Genomic DNA, 17,753 nt, shown 5'->3' with positions numbered 1-17,753 from the left:
CCCTGGCAACGGCGCCAAAAACTTGGTGCACGAAATTGTGATCATCAATGGCGCCAACAACTTGGTACGCACAATTGTAATCTCAACTCTTTGTCACAACTCCGCACAACTAACCAGCAAGTGTACTGGGTCGTCCAAGTAATAAACCTTACGTGAGTAAGGGTCGATCCCACGGAGATTGTCGGCTTGAAGTAAGCTATTGTCATCTTGTAAATCTCAGTCAGGCGGATTCAAATGGTTATGGAGAATTGATAATTAATAGATGAATAAATTATAAAATAGGATAGAGATACTTATGTAATTCATTGGTAAGAATTTCAGATAAGCGTATGAAGATGCTTTGTTCCTTCTGAACTTCTGCTTTCCTATTGTCTTCATCCAATCATTCATACTCCCTTCCATGGCAAGCTTATGTTGGGTTTCACCGTTGTCAATGGCTACCTCCCGTCCTCTCAGTGAAAATGGTCCAAATGTGCTGTCACCGCACGGCTAATCAGCTGTTGGTTCTCGATCATGTTGGAATAGGATCCATTGATCCTTTTTTGTTTGTCACTACGCCCAACACTCACGAGTTTGAAGCTCGTCACAATCATTCCTTCCCAGATCCTACTCGGAATACCACAGACAAGGTTTAGACTTTTCGGATTTCAAGAATGCTGCCAATTGATTCTAGCCTATACCACAAAGACTCTGATCTCACGAAATGGAAGGCTCGGTTGTCAGGCGAGCCAACCATGCGTCATGAATCAGGAGGCTAAGAGATACGCACTCAAGCTATTGCAAGTAGAACGGAAGTGGTTGTCAGGCACGCGTTCATAGGTGAGAATGATGATGAGTGTCACGGATCATCACCTTCTTCAGGTTGAAGAACGAGTGTATATCTTAGAGAAGAAAAAGGCTTGAGTTGAATAGAAAAATAATAGTACTTTGCATTAATTCATGAAGAATAGCAGAGCTCCACACCTTAATCTATGGTGTGTAGAAACTCCACCGTTGAAAATACAAAAGTGATAATGGTCTAGGCATGGCCGAATGGCCAGCCTCCCAAAGATGAAAAGTATTCTAAGATCAAACGTATATGAAAATACAATAGCAAAAGGTCCTATTTATAGAGAACTAGTGACCTAGGGTTTACAGAAATAAGTAATTAACGCAGAAATCTTCTTCCGGGCCCACTTGGTGTGTGCTTGGGCTGAGCATTGAAGCTTTCACGTGTAGAGACGTTTTTTGGAGTTAAACGCCAGCTTTTGTGCCAGTTTGGGCGTTTAACTCCAGCTTTTATGCAAAACGCCAGAATTTTTATGCTAAATTGGAACGCCGATTTGGGCCATCAAATCTCGAGAAAATTATGGACTATTATATATTGCTGGAAAGCCCAGGATGTCTACTTTCCAACGCAATTAAGAGCGCACCAATTGCATTTTTGTAGCACCAGAAAATCCACTTCGAGTGCAGGGAGGTCAGAATCCAACAGCATCTGCAGTCCTTTTTCAGCCTCTGAATCAGATTTTTGCTCAAGTCCCTCAATTTCAGCCAGAAAATACCTGAAATCACAGAAAAATACACAAACTCATAGTAAAGTCTAGAAATGTAATTTTTATTTAAAAACTAATAAAAACATAATAAAAACTAACAAAAATATACTAAAAACATACTAAAAACAATGCCAAAAAGCGTACGCGCGGGAAGCTGCACGTGAGCTCACTAAAGGAAATTGTGCCTGGCAATTTCTGAGGCTGATCAGGCCCAAATTCAAGCTGTTTTTGCATGGAAAAGACCCAAGGATGCTAGTGGGAAAGGGGGGATCATTCATTTTACACTAGACACAATTTTTAGCTTGTTTTTGGTTCTTTGTTCTTCTAGAGAGAGAAACCCTTGTTCCTCTCTAGATCTGGCTTTAATTTGATCTTCCCTTGTGAATTCTGAATTTGATCTTGTTAATTACTAGTTTTAATTGTTCAATTTGAATTCCTTAGTATAATTTTGCTTAGATCTTGTGATAGTTTTATGAATTCTTGTCAATTGTCATTTTATACTCATTTCATGAATGTTGTGAATCTTGACTTGTTGATGTTACATTGATGATTTCTATGATTAATTGTGTTGTTTGAGTGCTTGTATGTTGATACTTGTTAGTGGGTACTTGTTAATTTCAATTTAATTGCAATTTGAACATGTCTTTTATTAATGCTTACCATGTGTTCGATGAATTGTTTACCTTAATTATGGAGTAGTCTTCTTTACGCTTGGCCTAGGCTAAGGGAATTAGGTAAACTTGAGTCATTGGGTCTAATGAAATTGATGATTTGAGAGCCCTTAGTGGTCAATTTGATAACCATTGACGCTAACCTTCTATTAAGCCAATTAGTAGTGCGGTTAGAACTTATGGGTTGATGTTGACCAAACCATTTGACGTACTTCAAGTATAGAAGTAGACTTAATGAATTTGGTTCCTCATAATTGTCAAGATATGGTTATTAGACAAGGATGGTGACTCCAATTCCCATGCCTAGCCAAGAGTTGCTTTTATCATTCATATTTGAAAACCCAATTTCTTGATTACTTGTCTTAGTTATAGTTACTTGTTTAGTCTATAATAGAATTATATTGGATGTTACTTTGTTAGTTTGGAATTGATCATATCTTGCTTAGTTATTTGAATTAGTTTCTTGCAATTTAAGATTACTTGCTTGTTAAGATTCCTAGCTTAAATTCTTGGTCATGACTCACAACCCCGGATTTCTAACCAATGTTGAAGCACATGTTTGCCCATTCCTTGTGAGACGACCCGAGGTTTGAATACTTCGGTTATTTCTATTGGGGTTGAACTTGTGACAACCAAATCCCTTTCTAAATTTGATACTTGAGGATTGTTGTTGGTAGAGCTATACTTGCAACGCGACTTTATTGAGAAAATTCTTTACCGAGCATCCTCTTGCACATCAAATTTTTGGCACCGATGCCAGCGGATGGTTGCAACATATGCCTTGATATTGGTTATGTGAATGATGAGCAGATAATTTATACGCTTTTTGGCATTGTTTTTAGTATATTTTTAGTAGAATCTAGTTACTTTTAGGGATGTTTTTATTAATTTTTATGTTATATTTATATTTCTGGACTTTACTATGAGTTTGTGTATTTTTCTGTGATTTCAGGTATTTTCTGGCTGAAATTGAGGGACTTGAGCAAAAATCAGATTCAGAGGTAGAAGAAGGACTGCTGATGCTGTTGGATTCTAACCTCCCTGCACTCAAAGTGGATTTTCTGGAGCTACAGAACTCAAAATGGCACGCTTCCAATTGCGTTGGAAAGTAGACATCCAGGGCTTTCCAGCAATATATAATAGTCCATACTTTGGCTGCGTTTAGACGACGTAAAAGGGCGTTGAACGTCAGTTCTACGCTACTGTCTGGAGTTAAACGCCAGAAACACGTCACAAACCAGAGTTGAACGCCAGAAACACGTTACAACCTGGCGTTCAACTCCAAAAGAAGCCTCTGCACGTGGAAAGCTAAAGCTCAGCCCAAGCACACACCAAGTGGGCTCCGGAAGTGGATTTATGCTTCAATTACTTATTTCTGTAAACCCTAGTAGCTAGTTTATTATAAATAGAACTTTTTACTATTGTATTAGACATCCTGGATTGTATTTTTGATCCTGTGATCTCGTTTTGGGGGCTGGCCATTCGGCCATGCCTGGACCTTTCACTTATGTATTTTCAACGGTAGAGTTTCTACACTCCATAGATTAAGGTGTGGAGCTCTGCTGTTCCTCATGAATTAATGCAAAGTACTACTATTTTTCTATTCAATTCAACTTGTTCCGCTTCTAAGATATTCATTCGCACTTCAACATGAATGTGATGAACGTGACAATCATCATCATTCTCCCATGAACGCGCGCCTGACAACCACTTCCGTTCCACCTTAGATTGAATGATTATCTCTTGGATCTCTTAATCAGAATCTTTGTGGTATAAGCTAGATTGATGGCGGCATTCATGAGAATCCGGAAAGTCTAAACCTTGTCTGTGGTATTCTGAGTAGGATTCTGGGATTGAATGACTGCGACGAGCTTCAAACTCGCGAGTACTGGGCGTAGTGACAGACGCAAAAGGAGGGTGAATCCTATTCCAGTATGATCGAGAACCTCAGATGATTAGCCGTGCTGTGACAGAGCATTTGGACCATTTTCACAAAAGGATAGGATGAAGCCATTGACCACGGTGATGCCTCCAGATGATTAGCCATGCAGTGATAGCGCATCGGACCATTTTCACAGAGAGGATGAAAAGTAGGACTGATTGGATAATGGTAATGTCCTTACATAAAGCCAGCCATGGAAAGGAGTAGGACTGATTGGATGAAGACAGCAGGAAAGCAGAAGTTCAGAAGAACGAAGGCATTTCCATACACTTATTTGAAATTCTCACCAATGAGTTACATAAGTAATTCTATCTTTATTTTCTAATTATTTCTTATCTATTTTTGAAAACTCCATAACTATTTGATATCCGCCTGACTGAGATTTACAAGGTGACCATAGCTTGCTTCATACCAACAATCTCCGTAGGATCGACCCTTACTCACGTAAGGTTTTATTACTTGGACGACCCAGTGCACTTGCTGGTTAGTTGTATCGAAGTTGTGAATGAAAAACGATTTATTAAGACGTTCGTACAGAGTTTTTGGCGCCGTTGCCTGAGATCACAATTTCGTGCACCAAGTTTTTGGCGTCGTTGCCGGGGATTGTTCGAGTTTGGACAAGTGACGGTTCATCTTGCTACTCAGATTAGGTAATTTTCTTTTTGTTTTATTTTCAAAAAAAAATTTCAAAAATTCTTTCAAAAATTTCTCATATGTTTTCGAAAAAAAATAAAAAAATTCTTTTCAAAAAAATTTTTTATTATGTTCTTCAGAATTTTTAAGAATGAATTCTAGAGTTTCATGAAGCATGTGAAGCCTGGCTGGCTGTAAAGCCATGTCTAAATTTATTTGGATAGGGGCTTCCAACCATCATCACAAGAGCAAGCTAGCTGTTGCTAATCCACCTGCTGCTGATCCACCTGATTTACATGCTAAAGCTTGACTGGCTATTAAGCCATGTCTAACCCTCAAATTGGAGCTTTAGACTAAGAGTGCAAGATTCCTGGAATTCATATTAAAAATTTTTGGAATCCTTATTTTTCTTTTTCACAAATAATTTTTGAAAAAAAAAACAAAAAAATTATAAAATCATAAAAATCAAAAATATTTTGTGTTTCTTGTTTGAGTCTTGAGTCAATTTCAAGTTTGGTGTCAACTGCATTTTTTCTAAAAATTTCTCTGCATTTTTCGAAAATTCATGCATTCATAGTGTTCTTCATGATCTTCAAGTTGTTCTTGATAAACCTTCTTGATTGATCTTCATATTATAGTGTTTTGTGTTGTATGGTGTTTTTCATATGCATTCTTGAAATCTTAGTGTCTAAGCATTAAAGATTTCTAAGTTTGGTGTCTTGCATGTTTTCTTTGCATTAAAAATTTTTTCAAAAATATGTTCTTGATGTTCATCATGATCTTCAAAGTGTTCTTGGTGTTCATCTTGACATTCCTAGCATTCTTGCATGCATTCCTTGCTTTGATCCAAAATTTTCATGCATTGCATCATTTTCATGTTTTTCTTTTTCAACATTAAAAATTCAAAAATAAAAAAAATATCTTTCCCTTTTTCTCTCATAAATTTCGAAAATTTGGATTGACTTTTTCAAAAATTTTTAAAATTTAGTTGTTTTTATGAGTCAAATCAAATTTTCAATTTAAAAATCTTATCTTTTCAAAATCTTTTTCAAAAATCATATCTTTTTCATTTTTCTTATTTATTTTCAAAAATTTTAAAAATATTTTTCAAAAATATTTTTCTTAATTTTATACCAAATTTTCGAAAATATCATCAACAATTAATGTTTTGATTCAAAAATTTCAAGTTTGTTACTTGTTAAGAAAGATTCAAACTTTAAGTTCTAGAATCATATCTTGTGATTTCTTGTGAATCAAGTCATTAATTGTGATTTTAAAAATCAAATCTTTTTCAAAAACTAATTTCAATCATATCTTTTCAAAAATATCTTCTTATCTTATCTTTTTCAAAAATTTGATTTTAAAATATCTTTTCTAACTTCTTATCTTCTTATCCTTTCAAAAATTGATTTTCAAAATTTGTTTCAACTAACTAACTAACTTTTTGTTTGTTTCTTATCTTTTTCAAAACTACCTAACTAACTCTCTCTCTCTAATTTTCGAAAATATCCCCCTCTTTTTCAAAAATTCTTTTTAATTAACTAATTCTTTCAAAATTCAATTTTAATTTGTTTCTTCTTTTAATTTTCGAAAATCACTAACCATTTTTCAAAAATAATTTTCAAAAATCCTTCTCTCTCATCTCCTTCTGTTTATTTATTCATCTACTAACATCTCTCGCTCACTCACCAAAAATCCGAACCCTCTCTCTCTCTGAGTTCAGATTTTCTCTTCTTTTCTTCTTCTACTTACACAGGAGAACCTCTATACCTAGGCAAAAAGGATCCCTATTATTATTATTTTTCTGTTCCCTCTTTTTCATATGAGCAGGAGCAAGGACGAGAACATTCTTGTTAAAGCAGATCCAGAACCTGAAAGGATTCTGAAGAGGAAACTAAGAGAAGCTAAATTACAACTATCCAGCAAGCACCTTTCAGAAATTTTCGAACATGAAGAGGAGATAGCAGCCGAAAATAATAATAATGCAAGGAGGATGCTTGGTGACTTTACTGCACCTAATTCTAATTTACATGGAAGAAGCATCTCCATCCCTACCATTGGAGCAAACAATTTTGAGCTGAAACCTCAATTAGTTTCTCTGATGCAACAAAACTGCAAGTTTCATGGACTTCCATCTGAAGATCCTTTTCTGTTCTTAACTGAATTCTTGCAGATCTATGATACTGTTAAGACTAATAGAGTAGATCCTGAAGTCTACAGGCTCATGCTTTTCCCTTTTCCTGTGAGAGACAGAGCTAGAATATGGTTGGACTCTCAACCTAAGGATAGCCTGAACTCTTGGGATAAGCTGGTCAAGGCTTTCTTAGCCAAGTTCTTTCCTCCCCAAAAGCTGAGTAAGCTTAGAGTGGATGTTCAAACCTTCAGACAGAAGGAAGGTGAATCCCTCTATGAAGCTTGGGAGAGATACAAGCAACTGACCAAAAAGTGTCCTTCTGACATGCTTTCAGAATGGACCATCCTGGATATATTCTATGATGGTCTGTCTGAATTAGCTAAGATGTCATTGGATACTTCTGCAGGTGGATGTATTCACCTAAAGAAAACGCCTGCAGAAGCTCAAGAACTCATTGATATGGTTGCTAATAACCAGTTCATGTACACTTCTGAGAGGAATCCTGTGAGTAATGGGACGCTTCAGAAGAAGGGAGTTCTTGAAATTGATACTCTGAATGCCATATTGGCTCAGAATAAAATATTGACTCAGCAAGTCAATATGATTTCTCAGAGTCTGAATGGAATGCAAGCTGCATCCAACAGTACTCAAGAGGCATCTTCTAAAGAAGAAGCTTATGATCCTTAGAACCCTGCAATAGTAGAGGTGAATTACATTGGTAAACCATATGGAAAAACCTATAATCCCTCATGGAGAAATCACCCAAATCTCTCATGGAAGGATCAACAAAAGCCTCAACAAGGCTTTAATAATGGTGGAAGAAACAGGTTTAGCAATAGCAAGCCTTTTCCATCATCCACTCATCAACAGACAGAAAATTCTGAGCAGAATCCATCTAGCTTAGCAAATTTAGTCTATGATCTATCTAAGGCAACTGTGAGTTTCATGAATGAAACAAGGTCCTCCATTAGAAATTTGGAAGCACAAGTGGGCCAGCTGAGTAAAAGGATCACTGAAATCCCTCCTAGTACTCTCCCAAGCAATACAGAAGAAAATCCAAAAGGAGAGTGCAAGGCCATTGATATAACCATCATGGCCGAATCCAAAGAGGAAGGGGAGGACGTGAATCCCAAGGAGGAAGACCTCCTGGGACGTCCAGTGATCAATAAGGAGCTTCCTTCTGAGGAACCAAAGGAATCTGAGGCTCATTTAGAGACCTTAGAGATTCCATTGAACCTCCTTATGCCATTCATGAGCTCTGAAGAGTACTCCTCTTCTGAAGAGAATGAAGATGTTACTGAAGAGCAAGTTGCCAAGTTCCTTGGTGCAATCATGAAGCTGAATGCCAATTTATTTGGTAATGAGACTTGGGGAGATGAACCTCCCCTGTCCACCAATGAACTGAATGCATTGGATCAACTGAGATTGCCTCAGAAGAAACAGGATCCTGGAAAGTTCCTGATACCTTGTACCATAGGCACCATGACCTTTGAGAAGGCTCTATGTGACCTGGGGTCAGGAATAAACCTCATGCCACTCTCTGTAATGGAGAAACTGAGAATCTTTGAGGGACAAGCTGCTAAAATCTCATTAGAGATGGTAGATAATTCCAGAAAATAGGCTTATGGACAAGTAGAGGACATATTAGTAAAGGTTGAAGGCCTTTACATCCCTGCTGATTTCATAATCCTAGATACTGGGAAGGATGAGGATGAATTCATCATCCTTGGAAGTCCTTTCCTAGCCACAGCAAGAGCTGTGATTGATGTTGACAGAGGTGAATTAGTCCTTCAATTGAATGAGGACTCCCTTGAGTTTAAAACTCAAGGACATCCTTCTGTAAACATGGGAAAGAGGCACAATAAGCTTCTCTCAAAACAGAGTCAACCAGAGCCCCCACAGTCAAACTCTAAGTTTGGTGTTGAACTCCCATATCCAAACTCTAAGTTTGGTGTTGGGGAGTCTCAACAATGCTCTGAACATCTGTGAGGCTCCATGAGAGCCCACCGTAAAGCTATTGACATTAAAGAAGCGCTTGTTGGGAGGCAACCCAATTTTTATTTATCTTATTTTATTTTTATTGTTATTTCATGTTTTATTAGGTTCATGATCATGTGGAGTCACAAAATAAATATAAAAATTGAAAACGGAATTAAAAACAGCAGAAGAAAAATCACACCCTGGAGGAGGATCTCACTGGCGTTTAAACGCCAGTAAGGAGCATCTGTTTGGCGTTCAACGCCAGAACAGAGCATGTTTCTGGCGTTGAACGCCAGAAACAAGCAGCATCCTGGCGTTCAGACGCCAGAAATGCACAGTGAGGAAGAGCTGGCGCTGAACGCCAGAAACAAGCATCTGGCTGGCGTTCAACGCCAGAAATATGCTGCATCTGGGCGTTGAACGCCTAGAACAAGCATCAATTCAGCGTTTAAACGCCAAAATTGCATGCAAAGGCATTTTACATGCCTAATTAGTGCAGGGATGCAATTCCTTGACACCTCAGGATCTGTGGACCCCACAGGATCAACTCAGCATCTGTGGACCCCACAGGATCCCCACCTACCACCACTCATTCTCTTCCCTCTTCTCAATGTTCATCCTCTCTTCCCAATAAACACTCTTCCCCAAAACTCTTCACCAATCACCTCAATCTCTCTTACCTATCACCACTTCACCACTCATATCATCCACTCTTCCCCGTAAACCTACCTCATAAACTCCACCTACCTTCAAAATTTAAAATCAATTTACCACACAAAACCCACCCTTATGGCCGAACTTTACCCCCCCTCCCTTCCCTATATAAAGCCCTCCATTCTTCCTTATTTTCACACAACACAACCCTCTCTTCTCTTCTTGGCCGAATACACCTCTCCCTCCTCTCCTCCATATTTTCTTCTTCTTCTTCATCTATTCTTCCTTCTCTTGCTTGAGGGCGAGCAATATTCTATGTTTGGTGTGGTAAAAGCATAAGCTTTTTATTTTTCCATTACCATTGATGGCACCTAAGACCGGAGAATCCTCTAGAAAAGGGAAAGGGAAGACAAAAGCTTCCACCTCTGAGTCATGGGAGATGGAAAGATTCATCTCCAAAGCTCATCAAGACCACTTCTATAATGTTGTGGCCAAGAAGAAGGTAATCCCCGAGGTCCCTTTCAAGCTCAAGAGAAATGAGTATCCGGAGATCCGACATGAAATCCAAAGAAGAGGTTGGGAAGTTCTAACAAACCCCATCCAACAAGTCGGCATCCTAATGGTTCAAGAGTTCTATGCCAATGCATGGATCACTAGGAACCATGATCAAAGTAAGAACCCGAACCCAAAGAATTATCTCACCATGGTTCGGGGGAAATACTTAGATTTTAGTCCAGAAAATGTGAGGTTGGCATTTGACTTGCCTATGATGCAAGGAGATGCACGCCCCTACACAAGGAGAGTCAACTTTGATCAAAGGTTGGACCAAGTCCTCATGGACATATGTGTGGAAGGAGCTCAATGGAAGATTGACTCAAAAGGCAAACCAGTTCAACTGAGAAGACTGGACCTTAAGCCTGTAGCTAGAGGATGGTTGGAGTTCATTCAACGCTCAATCATTCCCACTAGCAACTGGTCTGAAGTTACTATAGACCGGGCCATCATAATCCATAGCATCATGATTGGAGAAGAGGTGGAAGTTCATGAGATTATACCTCAAGAACTCTACAAGGTGGCTGACAAGTCCTCCACTATGGCAAGGTTAGCTTTTCCTCACCTCATTTGCCATCTATGCAATTCGGCTGGGATTGACATAGAAGGAGACATTCCCATTGAGGAAGAGAAGCCCATCACTAAGAAAAGGATGGAGCAAACAAGAGAGCCCATTCATGGAGCTCAAGAGACGCATGAAGCTTATCACCATGAGATCCCGGAGATGCCTCAAATGCATTTTCCTCCACAAAACTATTGGGAGCAAATCAACACCTCCCTAGGAGAATTAAGTTCCAACATGGGACAATTAAGGGTGGAACATCAAGAGCACTCCATCATCCTTCATGAAATTAGAGAAGATCAAAAAGCAATGAGGGAGGAGCAACAAAGACAAGGAAGAGACATAGAAGAGCTCAAGGACATCATTGGTTCCTCAAGAAGGAAACGCCACCATCACTAAGGTGGATTCATTCCTTGTTCTTAAATTCTCTGTTTTTCGTTTTCTTTATGTTAAGTGCTTATCCATGTTTGTGTCTTATTACATGATCATTAGTAATTAGTAACTATGTCTTAAAGTTATGAATGTCCTATGAATCCATCACCTCTCTTAAATGAAAAAATGTTTTAATTCAAAAGAACAAGAAGTACATGAGTTTCAAATTTTTCCTTGAACTTAGTTTAATTATATTGATGTGGTGACAATACTTTTTGTTTTCTGAATGAACGCTTGAACAGTGCATATGTCTTTTGAAGTTGTTGTTTAAGAATGTTAAATATGTTGGCTCTTGAAAGAATGATGACAAGGAGACATGTTATTTGATAAATCTAAAAAATCATAAAAATGATTCTTGAAGCAAGAAAAAGCAGCAAAGAACAAAGCTTGCAGAAAAAAAAAAGCGAAAAAAAATAAATAGAAAGAAAAAGCAAGGAAAAAAAGCCAAAAGCTCTTAAAACCAAAAGGCAAGAGCAAAAAGCCAATAGCCCTTAAAACCAAAAGGCAAGGGTAATAAAAAGGATCCCAAGGCTTTGAGCATCAGTGGATAGGAGGGCCTAAAGGAATAAAATCCTGGCCTAAGCGGCTATACCAAGCTGTCCCTAACCATGTGCTTGTGGAGTGAAGGTGTCAAGTGAAAACTTGAGACTGAGCGGTTAAAGTCAAGGTCCAAAGCAAAAGAAGAGTGTGCTTAAGAACCCTGGACACCTCTAATTGAGGACTTTAGCAAAGCTGAGTCACAATCTGAAAAGGTTCACCCAGTTATGTGTCTGTGGCATTTATGTATCCGGTGGTAATACTGGAAAACAAAGTGCTTAGGGCCACGGCCAAGACTCATAAAGTAGCTGTGTTCAAGAATCAACATACTGAACTAGGAGAATCAATAACACTATCTGAACTCTGAGTTCCTATAGAAGCCAATCATTCTGAACTTCAATGGATGAAGTGAGATGCCAAAACTATTCAAAAGGCAAAAAGCTACAAGTCCCGCTCATCTGATTGGAGCTATGTTTCATTGATAGTTTAGAATTTATAGTATATTCTCTTCTTTTTATCCTATTTGATTTTCAGTTGCTTGGGGACAAGCAACAATTTAAGTTTGGTGTTGTGATGAGCGGATAATTTATACGCTTTTTGGCATTGTTTTTAGTATATTTTTAGTAGAATCTAGTTACTTTTAGGGATGTTTTTATTAGTTTTTGTGTTAAATTCATATTTCTGGACTTTACTATGAGTTTGTGTGTTTTTATGTGATTTCAGGTATTTTCTGGCTGAAATTGAGGGACTTGAGCAAAAATCAGATTCAGAGGTAGAAGAAGGACTGCTGATGCTGTTGGATTCTAACCTCCCTGCACTCAAAGTGGATTTTCTGGAGCTACAGAACTCAAAATGGTGCGCTTCCAATTGCGTTGGAAAGTAGACATCCAGAGCTTTCCAGCAATATATAATAATTCATACTTTGGCCGAGTTTAGACGACGTAAAAGGGCGTTGAACGCCAGTTCAACGCTGCTATCTGGAGTTAAACGCCAGAAACACGTCTCAAACCAGAGTTGAACGCCAGAAACACGTTACAACCTGGCGTTCAACTCCAAAAGAAGCCTCTGCATGTGGAAAGCTAAAGCTCAGTCCAAGCACACACCAAGTGGGCCCCGGAAGTTGATTTATGCATCAATTACTTATTTCTGTAAACCCTAGTAGCTAGTTTATTATAAATAGAACTTTTTACTATTGTATTAGACATCCTGGATTGTATTTTTGATCCTGTGATCTCGTTTTGGGGGCTGGTCATTCGGCCATACCTGGACCTTTCACTTATGTATTTTCAACGGTAGAGTTTCTACACTCCATAGATTAAGGTGTGGAGCTCTGCTGTTCCTCATGAATTAATGCAAAGTACTACTGTTTTTCTATTCAATTCAACTTGTTCCGCTTCTAAGATATTCATTCGCACTTCAACATGAATGTGATGAACGTGACAATCATCATCATTCTCCCATGAATGCGCGCCTGACAACCACTTCCGTTCCACCTTAGATTGAATGATTATCTCTTGGATCTCTTAATCAGAATCTTCGTGGTATAAGCTAGATTGATGGCGGCATTCATGAGAATCCGGAAAGTCTAAACCTTGTCTGTGGTATTCCGAGTAGGATTCTGGGATTGAATGACTGTGACGAGCTTCAAACTCATGAGTACTGGGCGTAGTGACAGACGCAAAAGGAGGGTAAATCCTATTCCAGTATGATCGAGAACCTCAGATGATTAGCCGTGCTGTGACAGAGCATTTGGACCATTTTCACAAGAGGATAGGATGAAGCCATTGACCACGGTGATGCCTCCAGATGATTAGCCATGTAGTGATAGCGCATCGGACTATTTTCACAAAGAGGATGAAAAGTAGCCATTGACAATGGTGATGTCCTTACATAAAGCCAGCCATGGAAAGGAGTAGGACTGATTGGATGAAGACAGCAGGAAAGTAGAAGTTCAGAAGAACGAAGGCATCTCTATACGCTTATATGAAATTCTCACCAATGAATTACATAAGTAATTCTATCTTTATTTTCTAATTATTTCTTATCTATTTTCGAAAACTCCATAACTATTTGATATCCGCCTGACTGAGATTTACAAGGTGACCATAGCTTGCTTCTTACCAACAATCTCAGTGGGATCGACCCTTACTCACGTAAGGTTTTATTACTTGGACGACCCAGTGCACTTGCTGGTTAGTTGTATCGAAGTTGTGAATGAAAAACGATTTATTAAGACGTGCGTATAGAGTTTTTGGCGCCATTGCATGAGATCACAATTTCGTGCACCAGTAAATATGTGAATATTGTAGATAGTTTAATTGCTTTCAATACTTAGCTATAGTTTAGATTTCTTTTATATTTGTGCTATGACCCTCAAGTTTGATGACTTGGTCTCAACCGAATTCTAGCTTAGCCGATTTTGATCCCGAGATTGAAAGAACTTTGTTACATACTCAGCAAGCTAGACGGTGGTTGGATTATACGGCTAGTACTTCGACCTCTCTTGAGGAACATACCAAATCACTAGGCGGTACCGAGAGTGATTTGGAGTCCGCTACTTCCTATTCTTCTGTTGGCATTAATAATACATCTTTGCATCCTACAGGTGAGCCACACATGGCGGAGCCACGACGGATCACTTTGCATAAGCAAGGAGCTCCGTATATCATACTTCAACTGTTGCAAGCAAGGTACCCTAACCTTGATCCAAACTTTGAGTTGAAGAGTAGCTTGATACATCTACTTCCTAAATATCATGGGTTGCCAGGTCAAGACCCCATCCGACATCTAAGAGATTTTCAAGTTGCTTGTTCTACGGCTCGAAAGCATGGAATCGATGAAGTGGCTATCATGGTTTTTGCCTTCCCTTTATCTCTTGAAGGGCAAGCAAATACATGGTTTTATTCGCTACCGAATGAGATTGTGACCAATTGGGATTTCTTGATAAGAGAGTTTCTAGATAAATTCTTCCCACTGGAGAAGACCGACTACATCCAGAAGTAGATTTCAGGCATAATGCAAAAAGACCAAGAGAGTTTGTATGAGTATTGGTCTCGGTTTAGGAGGCTATTAGAATCTTGTCCACATCATGGAATGAACACTCACTTGCTCATTAGCTACTTCACCGGAGGTCTTTGTGTGGAAGATAGAAGATTGCTTACCGCTTCTAGTAGTGGTTCCCTTTCGAAAAATAAATGGAGGGAGAAGCTTGGAATTTGATAAAGGATATTGCCGAAGCTACACAACATACAAGGGTGAGAAGTAATCCTCTCAAGGGTGTGGTAGAACCGTCGCCTTCCGAATCAAGCCTGACTAAAGCACTTGGGGATATGACAACCATCCTTACACAAATACAAAAGGATCAAAAGGAATACTACTCCATCCAAGCCATCCAAGCCCCACCTCCAGTTGCTCAACTTGAAGGCCCTCCTAGGATTTGTGGTTTGTGCTCTAGCACCACACATTACACCGATCAATGCCATCAAATTCAAGAGGAACATGCTCTTGTAGTAGCCAATGTGAATTACAACAACCGTCCACCCTATCCTTCTCAAGGCCAAAACAATTACCCTTAAGGTGGTAATCAACATCAAGGGTAGAGGGATAATGCACAAGGGAGCTATCAAAACCAAAGATGGAACAACTCTTCTTCTCACCACAACAACAACCAATCTTCATCCCAATACCACCATAACAACACCAACTACCAAGCCAACTAAGGCCACTCCAACCAAAACCAAAACAACTACACCAAGTACCAAGCACCACACCATAGACAACAATCCAACCAAACTCCTCCATCTTCCAACAATAAAGTTGATGAGTTTAGAGCTGCCATGGAGAAACGGGACGAGAGCAACAAGGCTCAATTTGATGCCTTGGGTGCTCAATTGGCTAACCTCACCAACATGCTTTCAAGGATGGCCATGTCAAACCAACCATCAAATCCCAACAACAACACCAACCAACCCTCAAACTTTTCTAACCTTCCATCCCAACCCCTACCAAACCCAAAGGGCGGTCTCAACGCCATCACTCTACGGTCAGGGACTACATTGGAGGAGATACCTCCAAGGGTCATGGTAGACATTCATGAGGAAGAAGTGGTTGTTGAAGCTACACATGAAGAAGAGGTGGTAGACAAAGGCCATGAGGAAAAAGGAGTAAGCCTCAAGGAACCCAAGAGGAAAGCTATAGTGGATGAGTCTATTCCTATTCCATTCCCATCCATGGTGAAGAAAGCAATGAAAACACCGGAATTTGATTTGAACATGCTTCAAGTGTTCAAGAAGGTTGAGGTAACCATACCCCTTCTTAATGCTATTCAACAAATTCCAAAGTATGCAAAATTTTTGAAAGACTTGTCTACACACAAGGATAGGATAGGAAAATTGGAGACATTATCCTTGGGTAGTTCAATTTCTTACTTGATGGAACCTATTCCAAAGAAATGTGGTGATCCTGGACCTTGTTTAGTGTCTTGTTGTATTGGTGGGCGCACTTTTCATGATTGTATGTGTGACCTGGGAGCTTGTGTAAGTATCATGCCGCTTTCTATCTATGTGCGGTTGAATTTAGCTCCATTAAAGAAGTCGGCGGCGAGGTTTGCCTTAGCCGATAAAAGTGTGATCACAGTGATAGGAATAGCGGAAGATGTACTTGTGGCGATCAAGGATTTGGTTTTTCCAGTTGACTTTTACATCCTTGAAATGCCTCCAACAGAAAATAGAAGCTCATCCTCCATTCTACTTGGTAGGCCCTTCCTCAAGACCTCTAAATTCAAGTTAGATGCCTTCACCGGCACATATTCCTTTGAGGTTGGAGACAAGACTATCAAGTTCAATTTAGAAGAAGCCATGAAGCATCCTCCCGAAGAGCATTCCGTGCTCCGATGTGATGTAATTGATGAAGTGGTAACGGAAGTGCAAGAAGAAGACCATAAAAAGTTGTGCTACCCTATTGTTGAGGAGACGGATGACCAAGAGGATGAACATGAGGAAGTTGTTAAGAATGAACTCCATGAGCTTGATGAAAAGGAACCTCAGCTTGAGGCAAAGAGTGAACTGAAGCCCTTTCCATCTCATTTGAAGTATGCTTTCTTAGAGGACAACCAAAGGTTTCCGGTCATTATTGCTAGTGATCTTTCAAGTGAAGAAGAAGAAAAGCTCCTAGATGTTCTAAGAAAGTACAAGAAGGCAATTGGATGGAGCCTAGCGGATATTGTTGGAATTGACCCCGGCAAGTGCATGCATCAGATATTTCTCCAAGAGGGAGCTAGGCCGGTTAGACAACCGCAAAGAAGACTCAACCCAACTATCCTTGATGTGGTAAATAAGGAGGTCACTAGGCTACTTGATGTGGGTATCATATACCCAATTTCTGACAGTGAATGGGTGAGCCCGGTCTAGGTCGTTCCCAAGAAATCGGGCATCACTGCGGTTAAAAAGGATGATGGTGGTGTGATCACCAAGAGAGTACAAAATGCGTGGCACATGTGCATCGATTATAGGAGATTGAACGCCACTACAAGAAAGGACCACTACCCTTTTCCCTTTATCGATCAAATGTTGGACCGTTTGGCGGGTAAATCCCATTATTGCTTTCTTGATGGATTCACTGGTTACTTCCAGATTCACATTGCTCCTGAAGATCAGGAAAAGACCACATTCACTTGTCCTTTTGGCACCTTTGCCTATAAAAGGGTGCCATTTGGACTATGTAACGCACCTGCTACTTTTCAGCGGTGTATGACAAGTGTCTTTTCCGATCTAATGGAGAATTATCTGGAAGTCTTTATGGATGACTTCAGTGTTTATGGAACTTCATTTGATTGTTGCTTAGAGAACTTGGCCAAGGTTCTAGCTAGATGTGTTGACACTAACCTTGTCTTAAATTTTGAAAAATGTCACTTTATGGTAAGGCAAGGTATAGTGGTGGGACATGTGGTGTCTAGTGAAGGCATTTCTGTAAACCCGGCCAAGGTCGATGTTATCACCACTTTACCTCACCCCTCATCTGTGAGGAAGGTTCGGTCGTTCTTGGGACATGTAGGATTTTACAGGCGCTTTATCAAAGATTTCAGCAAGATTGCTTTGCCATTTTCGCGCCTACTCCAAAAAGA

At 39.4% G+C, this 17,753-nt stretch overlaps 1 non-coding gene across 1 annotated transcript; it reads right to left on the bottom strand.

The window, feature by feature from the left end:
* Positions 1-7,137: 7,137 nt before the first annotated feature.
* LOC112767559 (small nucleolar RNA R71) lies at positions 7,138-7,245 on the bottom strand. The gene has a single exon (XR_003185002.1). It is a non-coding gene; the product is annotated as a small nucleolar RNA R71 (small nucleolar RNA).
* Positions 7,246-17,753: the final 10,508 nt, after the last annotated feature.

Source organism: Arachis hypogaea, chromosome 17 (assembly GCF_003086295.3).
Source record: "Arachis hypogaea cultivar Tifrunner chromosome 17, arahy.Tifrunner.gnm2.J5K5, whole genome shotgun sequence".
Lineage (NCBI taxonomy): Eukaryota > Viridiplantae > Streptophyta > Magnoliopsida > Fabales > Fabaceae > Arachis > Arachis hypogaea.
Note: the sequence above shows the minus strand (reverse complement) of the source record. Positions and strands in the feature narration are given on the sequence as shown.